The sequence below is a fragment of the Gambusia affinis genome, linkage group LG09 (assembly GCF_019740435.1).
Source record: "Gambusia affinis linkage group LG09, SWU_Gaff_1.0, whole genome shotgun sequence".
Classification (NCBI taxonomy): Eukaryota; Metazoa; Chordata; class Actinopteri; order Cyprinodontiformes; family Poeciliidae; genus Gambusia; species Gambusia affinis.
In genome coordinates this window covers 6,756,469-6,770,137 of record NC_057876.1, presented here as the reverse complement: position 1 = coordinate 6,770,137, position 13,669 = coordinate 6,756,469, and the positions used below count along the sequence as shown (strand labels likewise).

The 13,669-nt window shown below is 39.8% G+C and overlaps 1 protein-coding gene across 2 annotated transcripts in view; it reads right to left on the bottom strand.

Moving 5' to 3' along the window:
• si:ch211-26b3.4 (connector enhancer of kinase suppressor of ras 2) overlaps window positions 1-13,669 on the bottom strand; it is a 76,954-nt gene that overhangs the window by 61,981 nt on the left and 1,304 nt on the right. The window lies entirely within an intron of this gene.

Below are 13,669 nucleotides of genomic sequence, written 5' to 3'. Positions count from 1 at the left end.
ATCACCATATTAGAAATGTCCAATTCTTAAAAAAAGCCTACAAGCAGCTCTTTGAAGCTGTCGTAAATAAAAGTGTTATATTTCAAAATTTGCACTTTTTTCCATTCTGAAATGATGGAAAGCATGAGCCACATGTTTATTACAATGGCAGCCATGTCACGTGTGGTCAAATAAGTCCAGCACTGTTGACAGACAGACAAAAGCTGTTGGAGTTTGCAAATCAACAGCCGACCAGCAGTGGTTGACAATCAGGTTGAAGGTTACAAGATAACAAAATGGCCGTGCATGTCTCCTCTCTCTTAAGAGACTGCATTTGAAAAAATAAATAAATACCAGAAAAAGTTGCACAAATAACATAAGCGTTATGTCACTTAAAGAGACAGAAACAGCTGAGCTAACTTAAAGAGGGTTGCTGTGGCTGCTTGCAGCAACCTGTCAGTCTTCAAAAAGTGTGTTAGTGGACCTCAGAATGCCTTTGTATGATACGATGTGACAACAAAAATTATTCATGACATTACCTTTGAAAGCATGTGCACTCAGCTTTTAGCGTCTGAAACTTCTGCAGAGTAATGTTATTTATTTAAAGAGGCTATGAATAATAAAAAAAAAACAACAAAAAATAAAAGGTTAACCGTCTCTTCTCCTCTCGGAAAAAAACTCCTGCTGGAGCTGCATTCGTCTTCTGCAGAGCACGCAAGGATCGCTGTTGACTGTTGTCTCCCCTTCCATCAACTTACAATGTGTTCTTGTGTCAGACGTCTATATGTTAAAACGACTAAAAAAACAAAAAACATTCTTATAACTGCAGGCATGTGTGGGTGCGCGCGTGCGTGTGTGTGTGTGTGTGTGTGTGTGGGTGACACACAGCTGCCAGCGAATCAGATGAGCCAGAAAGTCTCATCTCCGGAGTTCCTGCAGGACAAACAGCTGATCCGGGTTCATCTGCAGAGTTCAGGCTCCAGAAGTAAAGAGCACTTTGAGGCCAGAGCGTACTAACGCATGCTTGATGTTGGGTTTCTGTACAGTGGGATGATATATTATCTCAAAACGGAAACATTAAAAATAGTTCTGTAACTGTTACAGATATGATGAATATTTTGTGTTTTTTTAGATAGTTCTTTCTGCTGAATTTCGACCATTTTTACTGAACCAGGACTGTGCTTGTAACAATGCATCAATGTACTACTTTATCTTTTTTTTAGAGTCAAGCTTTCAGCCACCAACGTGGCATCAGACGGGATTCACTAAATGAAGTGTGAGTCCAGAGAATATTTTTTCGATGATGGTTTTTGTGTTTCCCATTTCATATTAATTTTGTGGCCTTTTTGATTCATTTAAAGGTTTCTTTTTTCAGACTAAATTGAAGACCAAAGAGGAAAATCAAGAAACGGGTGCATATGTTTTACATATAATAATTATTACACTACATTAATTTATTCTCCACACATGGTCAAAATGATACATCATGGCTGACATACACATCTCTGAGAATTGCGGTTTTCCACTGGCTGTTTGTGTTTGATAAGCTCGTGCAGCACCATGGTGCAGTTAGGTACTGTTAATAAAGTGCAATATAAATACGTTTGACTTCACTTAATGCCAAGACGAGACAAGGACTGAGCTAACCGACACCAATGACAAGAGGTGTATCTGGATTTAGTCGAGACGTTGAAACAGTGCGCCAGCTGTCGCGTGTGCTATTCTGCTGGTGCATTGCAAAAAACTGGATCTTGAACAGACAATGTTGACTCCCTCCATGTTCTCCAGCATCACCTTAAATCAGTCCAGAATTGTGCCGGAATCATATTTATAGCTACAAGGACTATGTTGTGTGAGTGTATGTACGTATTTAAGCTTGGCTTTACGCTGGAGTATTAGTCCCCATGGTCGTTATTGCATCATCAAAAGCAAGAAATCAATATGACGTTCACTGCAGAAGCATAAAATGTTACCATGTACTTTATAATAATACCATAGTTCACTTGAGTTAAAGCAAAACTAACTTACAAGTACATTTTCAGTAACATATAGGATCATGTTTTAAGTCAATAATTCCTTAATATAGATGAAAAAGTACTAGTTCTGCTGACAGATTGTAAAATAATCTGCAATGAAACCAGTTCTTTTTTTAAAGTTAATTGATATTAATCAGTCAATCAATTTTATTTCTACAGCACATTTCAAAAATCACTAGAGAACACGTGCTTTACATTAAAACTGAAATACATTTAAAATTTTTTTTAAAAGAACATACAGTCATACAAAATAAACACAAACAATATAACTTGTTCCAGAATTTGGGATTAATAAAGGAATTATTGACTTAAAATAAGATACTATATTTTGATGAAAAGCTACCTGTAAGTTAGTTTTGTCATATTTCAAGTATGGTAACATATTTCCACTGTAAACTAGACCACAAAATACTTGGTAAGACTTTGTGTTTTTGCAGTGTTCATGGTCAGGGTGATTGAATGTAAACCTCTGAATTAGAAGAGTGGAAAAAGAAAAACAAACACTGTTTCTCAAATGTTGTTTTTTAGGTTCTCAAACTGTGAGTTGTGGCACATTGTGCTGTGTTTTCGCTGAACTGGGACATCATGCGGCTTCTCATTACAGTCTGATCCTAAAAATAGTTTCAAGAAATGTTTCAATAGGTGGACCCAGAAATGTTCCTCTCTGGAACATCTTTGCAGCTTTAAAAGGCACGGATATTTTAAAATCTAATTAACACAAAACACAAAGGAAAAAAACTCAGCTAATTTGATTCAGTTCCAAACATAAAAAAAAAATAAATAAATAAAATGTTTTACGTTCACACGCTCAGGCACCAGAGCTATTTCTGTATTATTATCTTGTTTTCTGACATATTTACTCCATGGGAGGATCTATGGGATCTCCATCCCTCGATCCTGACCATCTCCGAGTCCCAACGCTCCAAGCCTAGAGCAAGCATCTCTTGTTGACAGCTTCATCAACATTTAATGCAACTCCCTCCGATTTCTCCTCTCTCGCTCTCGCTCTCATTTTCTGTGTGAAGAAAGTCGGCTCCCCAATCAGAAGCACAAGGGTTACCAGGCAACCGGAGCGTAAGAGCTCCTCCAAGAAGAGGCAAAGAATCAGCGTATGACGCCCCTCAAGACCCCGCACTGATGCGAGGCGAGAGATCACGCATGAGGCTGATCTCTCGCACTCATACGCAGACTGGAGCCTGAGTGAGCCTTCAGCACACTGAGTGGAGGCTTGTCGGGCACCACAGGACGAGATAATGAAATAAAATGAAGTAAAAAGCTGTGTTAGAGAGAACGTGTTTTGTTGCCTGATAACAAAAAGAAAAAAGAATCGAGTTAAAACGCAATATTGTATCGGGAACAGAAAACGACAAAATACAGTACGTCCCCCTGACCTCATCTGAGTGAAAATAAATACATTTAAAAAAAGGAAGTCACGACTGTTTCTAAAAATATTCCCTAATGTGAAAAATTCATCAGATTGTGGCAGGATATCTGTGCGAGCGTTCGCTTCCTGCTTGTTTTCAGTGAGACCCAGCGAGAGGACAGCGGCTAAAGAGGGAAGGGAAACGGGGTCGAGTAGAAAAAAGAAGGAAATAAAAAGTCAGGGCGTTTAAGAGGGATTGTCGGGGTCAAATGACTGTACTACTGGTGATTTTGATGAACAAGAAAATCATTTACATTACATGTTGACTTCTTTTAACGCTCTGATGTGTTTATTAGATTTTAAGGGTCAGTCTTATCATTTTGAGTCTTTCTGAGTCAAATTAGGAGGTCATCAGAACCTGACTGCACTGAGGAGGTGATTCAGCTACTGGATTCAGGTGTGTTGGACCAGGGAGACGTCTAAGAGTTGCAGGACACCGACCACCCAGGACCAGGAGAGCCCTCCCCTGTTTTAAAGGCTTTTTACCCATCTTCAGAAGAGCTGCTAATAATTGTGGCTGCCACAATAACGTCTGTATCATTACAGACGTTATTGCTGTTAAAATAACTGAGGCCAGTATGTACAACCTGTAATTGTTTTGTTTTGTCATTACCAGAACGTTATTACAATCTGCGCCACTGATGAGCTGAAAGTATTTAATTTCTGGAGTCTGGTTTATTTGCATGTAGAGCCGTCTCACTCAAAAAAGGTCACCTCGTGACGCTTTCCAAATAAGATAAACAAGCGGAATCAAACTCTAATTAAATAGTCCTATTTCGCCCAATTAAAATCCAATTTATTGTAATCCAGGCCATTTATAATCCGATTCAATTTACTTCCGTAAGATTACGTTGTTAATTGTGGTTTTGGAAGAAGCTGCCGGATGCAGAAGCACAAGTTTGCTTTGTTATGATTTTATTTACGTTAAATATGAACATTTCACCAGGGAGAAGGCAGCCGTAGCCGCTGAGGGTTTCATTTGGTTTATTTTGTTATCGGTTATTTTGAATGTCACTCTAATTGGACCTTTTACTCCTGCATCATAAAGGAGACATAAGGGACATCTCCTCCTCATTTTCTAAGCTTCTGGAGCTTCTGCCTCACAGAGCAGCCTGTCAGTTCCTCAAGACTAGCCAGCAGCCATTAGCAAACATTTGGTGGAACAGTGAATCTGCAGAGATACTTCTCATTGAAATGCTGGTATAAACGTTGTGGAGTAACTGAGAGAGGAGCCATGTTGTGATGACTTCCTGAAGGCAGAGTTTCGGAAAGAGAAGGAGCTTCTTAAAGAGACAGAGGCCCAAATTCAAGGTGTGAAATTATGATGCAAAATCAACTGAAGGGAAGGCAGTTACTTGACTGTGCTATAAAATGGCACTATGTGCCTGGAAAACACTTAATACCGCCTCTTTAAGGAATTATTGGCTAAAACCAGCACTGACATTTTTGCTGAAAAGTCACCTGCAAGTTAGTTCCGTCTTATTTTAAGATATCTGTACTGCAGAAACTAGACCAAAAACACTTGATAGGATTTTGTGTTTTTTGCAGTGTGTGAAGCTCCAGTTCTGGAACGACAGGTGCAACATGAACCCAGAACAGCAACGTGTAAACCCGCCGCGCGCACACAGGCCCCTCTGTCCGAGCGGCCGGATGGAGAGGAAGCTTTGATGTGATGCCTGCAGCATCTCCCATCCCCTCTCCTCTATCTCTCTGCGTGCGTGGGCGTGTATGTGTGTGTGTGTATCACGGCCACCCCTTCTCCATTTCCTTCTCCCGTCTCATTCTCTGCTGTTCTTTCATTTCGCTCGGCACCTCCCGGTCCCCTGAATCAGGGTCCCCGGCTCTCTCCGCCTCGGGCCATAAAAGAGGAGCAAAAGCTGATGAGTCTGTGTGCGTGTGTGTTTAAGTGTTTGAACGTGGCCCATTATCCATATGCATATCTGTGTGTGTTTGGCCACCCCATCTCGGGACATGTGCCTTGACTCAAGCGCAATCAGATCGGGTTTCCATGACTACAGATGCCCCATTTAAATCGGCTGCGTAGTGTTTCTGTGTGCGTGTGTGTGTGCGCATGCGTGTATTTCAGCAAACACACGCGTTCTCATTGATGTGCATCTATAACGCAGTGCTTGCGTCTGTGAAATTTTCTTTGGTGCATATGAAAGGGTGAGGGAGGGGGGGAGAAGATCCTCGGTGGGCGTGTTTCTGCCATAATAAGGAATATTGTTCAATGTTTAATGCAGCTGAAACTACAGCAGTCAGAGCCGGGGGGCAGGGGGGGAAGTGGGAAGAGGGAGGGTAGGAGTGTGTGTGCGTGGGTGTGTGTTTCCCAGCAGGACACAGAATCAAATATGAAGCTGGAGCCACTTTTAAAGAGGGAATCCTTCTTCTAACGTCAAGGAAAGAACGCTAGCAAGAGATACAGCAAGACTCAACATCCGGTGGCTTTTCTTGGTTGAATGAAGGCCCGGGTAAGCCCCGCCCTTTTCAGCCCTCCAACCCCCCAAGAAAAAAATCCCTCACTCAATTCAGCATTAGTCAATCTAATCATTTCAGATGTTGACCTAGAGATAACCAAAGGCAGACGTCAAAGTATCTTCCCCATCGTTAGCCGCCTCGCTCCTTATTGACAGGAGAATCCAATACGCAGTAGAAAAACGTCGCCCCGCAATACTGTGCCGCCCTGGACAATGAGCCGTTTCAGTTTTATGGAGTTCGCCTTTCTTGCTCCCTGAAGCAGAAAGTTTCATGTTCAGCTCTCTTTAATCCAATAGTTTGTACCAATCCTCAAATACAATACCGTACAAACGTTTTCACGTTTGTTTTTTTTTTTGTTTTTGTTTTTTTATTGTGTCACATTGCAGCCCAAAACTCCAATGTATTTTATTGGAATGTTATGATTTAGATGATCAAACATAAGGTCTAATGTTTGGTTTGTAACATGAAATAAAAGCGACGCGTGATTACGAACATGTTTTGTGGAACGCCGTTTTTTGCTGGTCTTTCATCTGGAGTTAAAAAGCTTTGTCCATTTTTCTTTTGGCGAAGAGCGAATTTGCAAAGGAGACCCGTTGTATAATGAGTGTCTGCACTCACCAGTTTACAAGCCCTCTCAGGTTCTCTGTCAGTTTTAAGTCTGGACTTTGACTAGATTCTTATAACTTTTTCTAATTACAAGTGTATTGTTTATCTTTTTTTTTTCTTTATTGTTACAATTTTGATTTTCTGTTGCCTCGACACATACCAGCTAATGCGGTTTGAAAACCCCGAAATCTGTTTGCACTGTTAGTTTTTCTAGTTTCTCCACAGGTTTTCTCAATGACAGCCTCAACAAAGCTGATAAATTGCTTAACGCTGCTCTCTCATTGAAATTGGGTTGTTTGCTTGGGTGGGTAAACTAGTTTGTCTTGGTATTTTTGCAATGTGTGTAATACACTCTTTTGGCTGTCAGATGATGGTAGCTCAGCATTTCGTTGTATAACCCAGCCTGTGCTAAAGTTCTCCAAATCGCTCTCCCAGGCCTGTTCAGTTAAACATTCATCCAAAATCCATTATTTTCATTATCAAACATTTTCCTGGTTTTATTTTCAAGTAGGTTTTTTTTTTTTAGATGGTGGCTTGCTAGGAGGCAGTCACATGATGACTGCATGATGTCATCTGATTAGTACCAGGTGTTTTGTATTAAATTGTGTATTGTATTTTTGTTTACAAGTTTATTTATTTCTGTTATTGTTATTATTATTCTTCTTATTATTTTGTATACTTTAAGAGTTTATTTGAGTTGGAAGTAATTGTTTAGTTCTTGATTGTTTGGAGTGTCTGTGGGCGGAGCCTGTGACTCTGTTCCACAGGCTAGAGTCTGTGCTGAGACTCACGCTGGAGGTGAGACTGTTGACCCAAAATAATAACTCTAAATACAATCTCTGACTTGGACTAGTCATTATGTGACTAAATCATAAGAGAACCCGTCACACACCTCTTTTGGCGAGCAGCGCGTTCAGATCTCAGCTGCCCTGGTGGAGATCTGTTCTGTTACACATTTAACAACCGACCGCATTTTCAGACGAGCAGATGAAAGTGCACGTCGTTCACCTCTCCTCCCGCAGACGGAAGAAACATGTCGCCATTTTAGACCACACACACACACCCTTGCGCGCGATCATCCAGAAACTGACCTCTGGTGTTTTCTGATCAGACTACTAATGATCACATGATCTCATCTCTTCTGCTTTTTATATGACAGCATTGCTGGAGCAGCAGTCCTCCCCTTCATCCCAGCAGCGGGAGATAGATGTATAGCTCAGCCTGCTTTGTCTGCATGCCATCCAGCACTGTCAGGTTTTCTCTGACAGACTACAGATGATCACATTTCTCTGTCTAACATGCTTTTTATATGACAAGAGATTGGCTGTCAAGGTAAAAGAGCTTCTGTTCTGTCTGCAAAGAGCCACAACCTCTGTTTTTTGTTTGTTTTTTTTGGGGTGGGGTGTGTTGGTGAGGGATACAGTATGTAGAAGTTTCTGATCACTGTCCAAAAAGCCTGATGATGGGTTTGTCTGCTGTGTCTCGGTTCAGGCCGATGAACTCATAACTGCAGCCGAACTTACAAGTGATGACAAAAATACCCGTTTGGCATGTTTTACATGAAACCTTGCGAAAAACTGTTTTAACCAGTTTGCTTTGTAATTTGACAAAGCCATTGTAATTGCACCCGAGTAAGAGTAGCACCACTTCAACGTGTTTTTACTCAAGTAAAGGTAAAAAGTAGCCGTCCAAGAAATAACTCAAGAAAGAGCAAAAGAGCATTCGGTAACAAAAAGTCTATTAAAGTCCTGCATGACTGATCAAAACATCAATCAGTTGATATTTAAAAGTTGCATCATCAGATGGACCGAAATATAAAGTTATGTGGAAATGTTGGTACTGTAAAGATCAAAATTAAAATAGTGCAAATAACATCCTTGCAAAAACAATAAAATCAGATAAATGGAACATTTTGTTACAATATAAAACAGATGAAAGTTCAACAAAAATTGCAGGTGGGTAGAGAATCCAGAAATATTCCTCAAGTAAGAGTAGCGATACTTCATGATAAAGTTACTCAAGTAAGAGTAAAAAGTACAATGTAGTAAAAATACTCCTAAAGGTACATCGCACCCCGCCCCCTGAAAATGTACTTCTGTAAATGTTACTACTCAACTCTGGTTTGAACCCTAATTCATTTTTCTACTTTTTCTCACCACAGACATTAATTCCGGTGTGTTTCCGATTGGATTTTTATGTGGTAGGTCAATATAGTGGGATGCAACTGTGGGGCTGCAGCTCACAATTGTTATAGTAATCGATTGTTCTGTCGGTTATTCTGACGACTGATGGATTAACAAAAACAGTAACTTAGTACGACGAGTAATGGAAGAAAAAAAAATTGTATATTCCTCGGATTCTTCAGATGTTTCATTTAACCGCTTGAATGAAAATGAAAATGCAAACAAACTAATAACAACCTGAAAAAGAGGCTGGCTGTGGAACGTCTGGAAATGATGGTGCAAAGAAGGATTCTTCATAAAATCAAGAAAGTGATCGACAACCCTGACCGTCTTCATCCTTCATGAATCTGCCTTGGGGAAAACAGAGTGTCTTCAGTCAGAGGCCTTTTCAAATGCCCTGTGACACAGACCTCGACAGGAGACCTTTGCTGCCAACAGCCAACACTGTCTGCAACAACTGTGAAGAATTTGAACTAATATGAGCTGCAGCATTTAACTTTCCTTGGTGATTTCTGAATTCAAATTTAAATTCAATTCTCTTTTTCCTAAATAAGAAAATAATCATTTTGCTGCCTAACATGTAATAACATATCACTTTTTTATTATTATTTAATTACTGCTCTGAAAGTGTTAGCATAGCATCCAATTATCAATTACTAAACAGTTGACGATTCCTTCACTAACCGATTAGTCACAATTCGTCTGGTTAATTGTTTCACCCCCATGTAATTGTGGAGTAGAAAAATAGAATCTGATATAATCTGAGGAATGAGAATGGAAAATAGATCAGCGCCCTGAACCAAAAGTTTGTAGAGCAACAGTTTGATGCAGTTACAGCTGGCTGTGTTTTAGGGTATGCTCTACAGTTTTCTGTAAAAAATAAATAAATAAAAAATCAAGTCTTGGAAGATTTTAACGAACCGACATGTTTGGATCTAAACCCTTGAGTTTTGCCTCTGGTTGTGTGTTTAGGATGCTGGGATCTCGTATTGCACTTTATCTAGTCCAGAGGACTCCAAAGCTCTGTACATTACATGCGGGGCAGCCGTCCTGCCCAAGGACGCAACGACCTTCCTTCCACCTCAGGAGGCCGGCTATGACTCTGGAGGAAGGAAAACCTCTCCTCCGACATCAAGACGTCTGCAGCCTCCAACAGGTCTCCTTGCCCCGTATTTAGCTCCATTCGTCTTCTAATTAACTCTGACCAGCGTCCCTGTCCCACAGCATGCCGCGGTCACCGCTGCGGAGGAGACGGTGCGGTTTTCTAGCTCAGCACGCTGAGTTTTAGCTTCATCTCCAACAAGTTTGATCAGCCCCAGACATAAATCTTGCGTCTCGTGATGACTGACTAATGGCTGTCGGCTTTAGCACGTTTTAACCAACCAGCTGTGGAACTCTGCAGCTCCTCCAAAGTTACCGTTGACATATCGCCTGTTTCTCTGATTAACCGTTTCTTTCTCTGGACTCTCAGTTTAGCTGAAGGTTCATATCTTGGTAGGTTTATAGAGTTTTCGTTTCCTGATGATTGTTTGGACAGAGGACTATAAAATACACAGAGGTCAGGATATTGTTTATAACCTTTGCACAAATTTCTCCCAGCTCTTAAAGACGCTGGTTGTTGTCTAATGCTCTCTCTAGAAAAAAAAATGTAAAAAATAAATAAAATCCCCTCTGAGGCATTCAAGGAACAGCTGGATTCATACTGAGCTTAAATTACAACACATGTGGACACTCTACTAATAAGGCGACTTCTGAAGGCAATTGGTTCTGCTGGGTGTAAGTTAACTGAACCACAATAAAAATGGATGGCCCAGTCTTTAGCTTTGTATTTTTTAAAAAAATTAAATGTAGCTTTTTTTTCTACTCAATTAGAAAGGAAATAGATAAAGTTTCCTCCAACGTTTTACCTATAATGTGAGAAAACGGGAGAAAGCTTAAGGGTTGACAGCGGTTTTTGCAAGACGTTGTGACTTCTGTTGTGTTCTTTGCAAGTTGGGTGAATAATTTGAAAAGCAATGACGATTATTTGAGAGTTCTTACTCTGTTTTCTTCTGCGGCTCAGCGATTTGAGATCTATGGTCACAGCATGCGATCCTCGCAAACCGAGACTTGTGACTGTGTAGCAAATGTTAGCTAACTTGAGTCCTTTCTATGTAATGTATCCATCGATTTCTAATAAATGAATAATGCTAATGAAAAGGCCTAACATAAACGTTTAGCTCTTCTGTGTCAAATAAGAAGAAGGGGGGAAAATAGCTACAGACTTCAAAACGAGGGTCTCTGTGTCACCGCTCTCCAAAAACAGCAAGACTACTTGGATCATACTTGGATCAAGATGGCGGCGATGAGGCGATTCCAGCTGAGAGGCCAAAGCTAAAGCCGTGTGAGCGCAGAGATTAATACAGATTACTGCAGATTAATACTTCCCGTTTACACGAGTGCCAAAGAAACAAGATCTGAACGGAAGTATGCCAATCACACAGCTGGTGAAGGAGGTGGGACAGCTCCGGGAAATGTCGGAGATTCTGAAATCTTGTTTTGTTTTTTAAACAAAAGATAATTATGAAATAGCTACTCGATAAATACTGAAGTCTGTTATGTGACTTCATGATAAATCTGTGACCGAATATGAGTTGCAAATCACAAACTAACATAAAACACATTTGCTGCAGTTTGGAAAGTAAGCCTGTCTCTCTCCTCTTATTTTTTTCTTCTTATCTTTTTACATAAAAAATAACATTTCTGCATACAAAATTTCACATACCAAGAAGCTAAGTCTGAATGACTCAAAGCTCAACTTCACACCGTTGAAAGGCAGCGAAGTGTGATCGGAGCCGGGTTTGGGTCATGTCCGAAAATAAGAACCATTAGTTATGTTGTTTGGTCCTCTCGCGCCCTGTCCCGGTTTTCACAGTATGAATTACACACTCGAGAGAAAACGACTCTCGCCGGATTTAACACGTTCTATCATGTTCAATTTCTTTGCCTGTGCAGCATGCAGGAAGTCGAGCTTTCCGAAACAAACACTCCGCGCGGAACACAGCGCATAAATTAATTAAGTAATGAATTAATGAATTATTCTCCACACCCAATTTGTCCCAATTTTGCTCCTCGTGTGTCTCGCAGAAGTATAACGCTGCTGCAACAGATTGTGCTGCGTAGTAGTGAAGAGGGAGGAAAATTAGAGGTGCTATGGCAGTGAGGATAAAACGATATATAAGTTATCGTGAAACTGAAAATGTCAACAACATCTCACAAGTTAGTCTTCAAAATTCAACAGCAGAATTATATTTACGCATTTTTGCTAGATGGCGCAGAGATTGCAAACAGGAGCGTGAACTTTATTTGAAATGAAATGAAATTTGAAATGAAATTTATTCGAACATGATACAAATATAAAAATAAAATAGTGCACAGTAACAAGAAGTGCATAAGAAAGAAGAGAAAATACAGATTTTTAGTTTCAGTTAACATATCATGCTCAAAATGGGGTAGGAAGAAGTGAGAACTTATAAACTCCTACCCCTAAACTATAAACTCCTACCCCTAAACTATAAACTCCTACTCCTAAACTATAAACTCCTACCCCTAAACTATAAACTCCTACTCCTAAACTATAAACTCCTACCCCTTGGATTCTTTTCTGGTTGTATTTAAACCTATTTGCCTTTTTGCACCTTCCTGCAGTTTCCAACATCAACATATTACGTTGACTTAGAAACTTAAGACTTTTAATTTGAAACTGTATCGCAATAATTATCAAAACTACAGAGAAAGTGGTATGATGATACTTTTTGCAGTTTCAGTTTCCAGTACATGGCTTTCAAGATGTTTTAACTCTTTCTTGCATGAATTATTATCCTTTGTGTCAGGATTTTTTTCCCCAAATTTGCTTTGATTTTCTTAAGGCATAAAAAAAGGTAAGGAAAAAAATTGTAAAAGAATTATTAATTATTTAGTTTTTTTTAGGTGATCAATTGTAATTTTCTAAATGTTATTTGAAAAAGACACCAGTAGTGTTGTTCTTTAGGAGTTATCTGATGTCACAATATATTTTTTCCCACAGTAGAAGGAGGGACAGGGTCGGTTGACATGCTTTCTTTGTCTGTCGGCCATATTGGATTTAACAAAATTAATTTATTGTATTTGCAGCTGATAGCCAGTAGTTGATAATGTATTTTATGATGGAATAGTGTCCACTTCAGTAGTCTGTGTGCATTTATAACATAAAAATCCACAAGACACACAAGAAAAGGGCTTTTAGACAGCTGTCCACTGTAGTGACCACTATGAAAGGGTTAAAATAAGAATATGAAAAAGTGTGTGAGTTTGTATTTGACCCCCTTTACAAAAATACTCCTAAATAAAATCCAGACCAACCAACAGCGCTCAGAAGTCATTTTATTTTGTAGTGAACATGGCCATACGAGTCTTGAGTGGTTTTCAACCGTTTTTCTGAGTCATTAGGGCCTGAAATTTTGTTAGTCTTTTTTAAAAATCCCTTGATTCTAGACCGATTCAATGAAGAATATCAGTTCCCAAGTCTTGCCGCAGATTCTCAATCTCCAGGCTCAAGTTTCGTGCAGCCTCATTCCTTCTTTTGTGCTGTATTTAAGCCTTTCTTCCTACCCACCACCAGCTCGCCTGTTCCAGCTGAAGCATCCTGACAGCATGATGCTGCCAAAAATATATCTCCAGCACTGGATTTAACTTATCACAATAAATAAATAAATCCCAAAAGAAACAAATGATGCATATGTGATGTGTAAGTGGAACAATGAGAACAAAAATCCCCCAGAATGCCCCCATCGACTGCTTCACCTTCATACGAAACATGCAGGAAGTTGCTCACTCTGTGGCTTAAGCATGAACTGAATGAATTGTTTCGACTCTGAGTCATCAACCAACCAGTGATTAAGTCATGCTCTAAAATAAAAGCGTTGGGCCCACCCAACAACACCAAC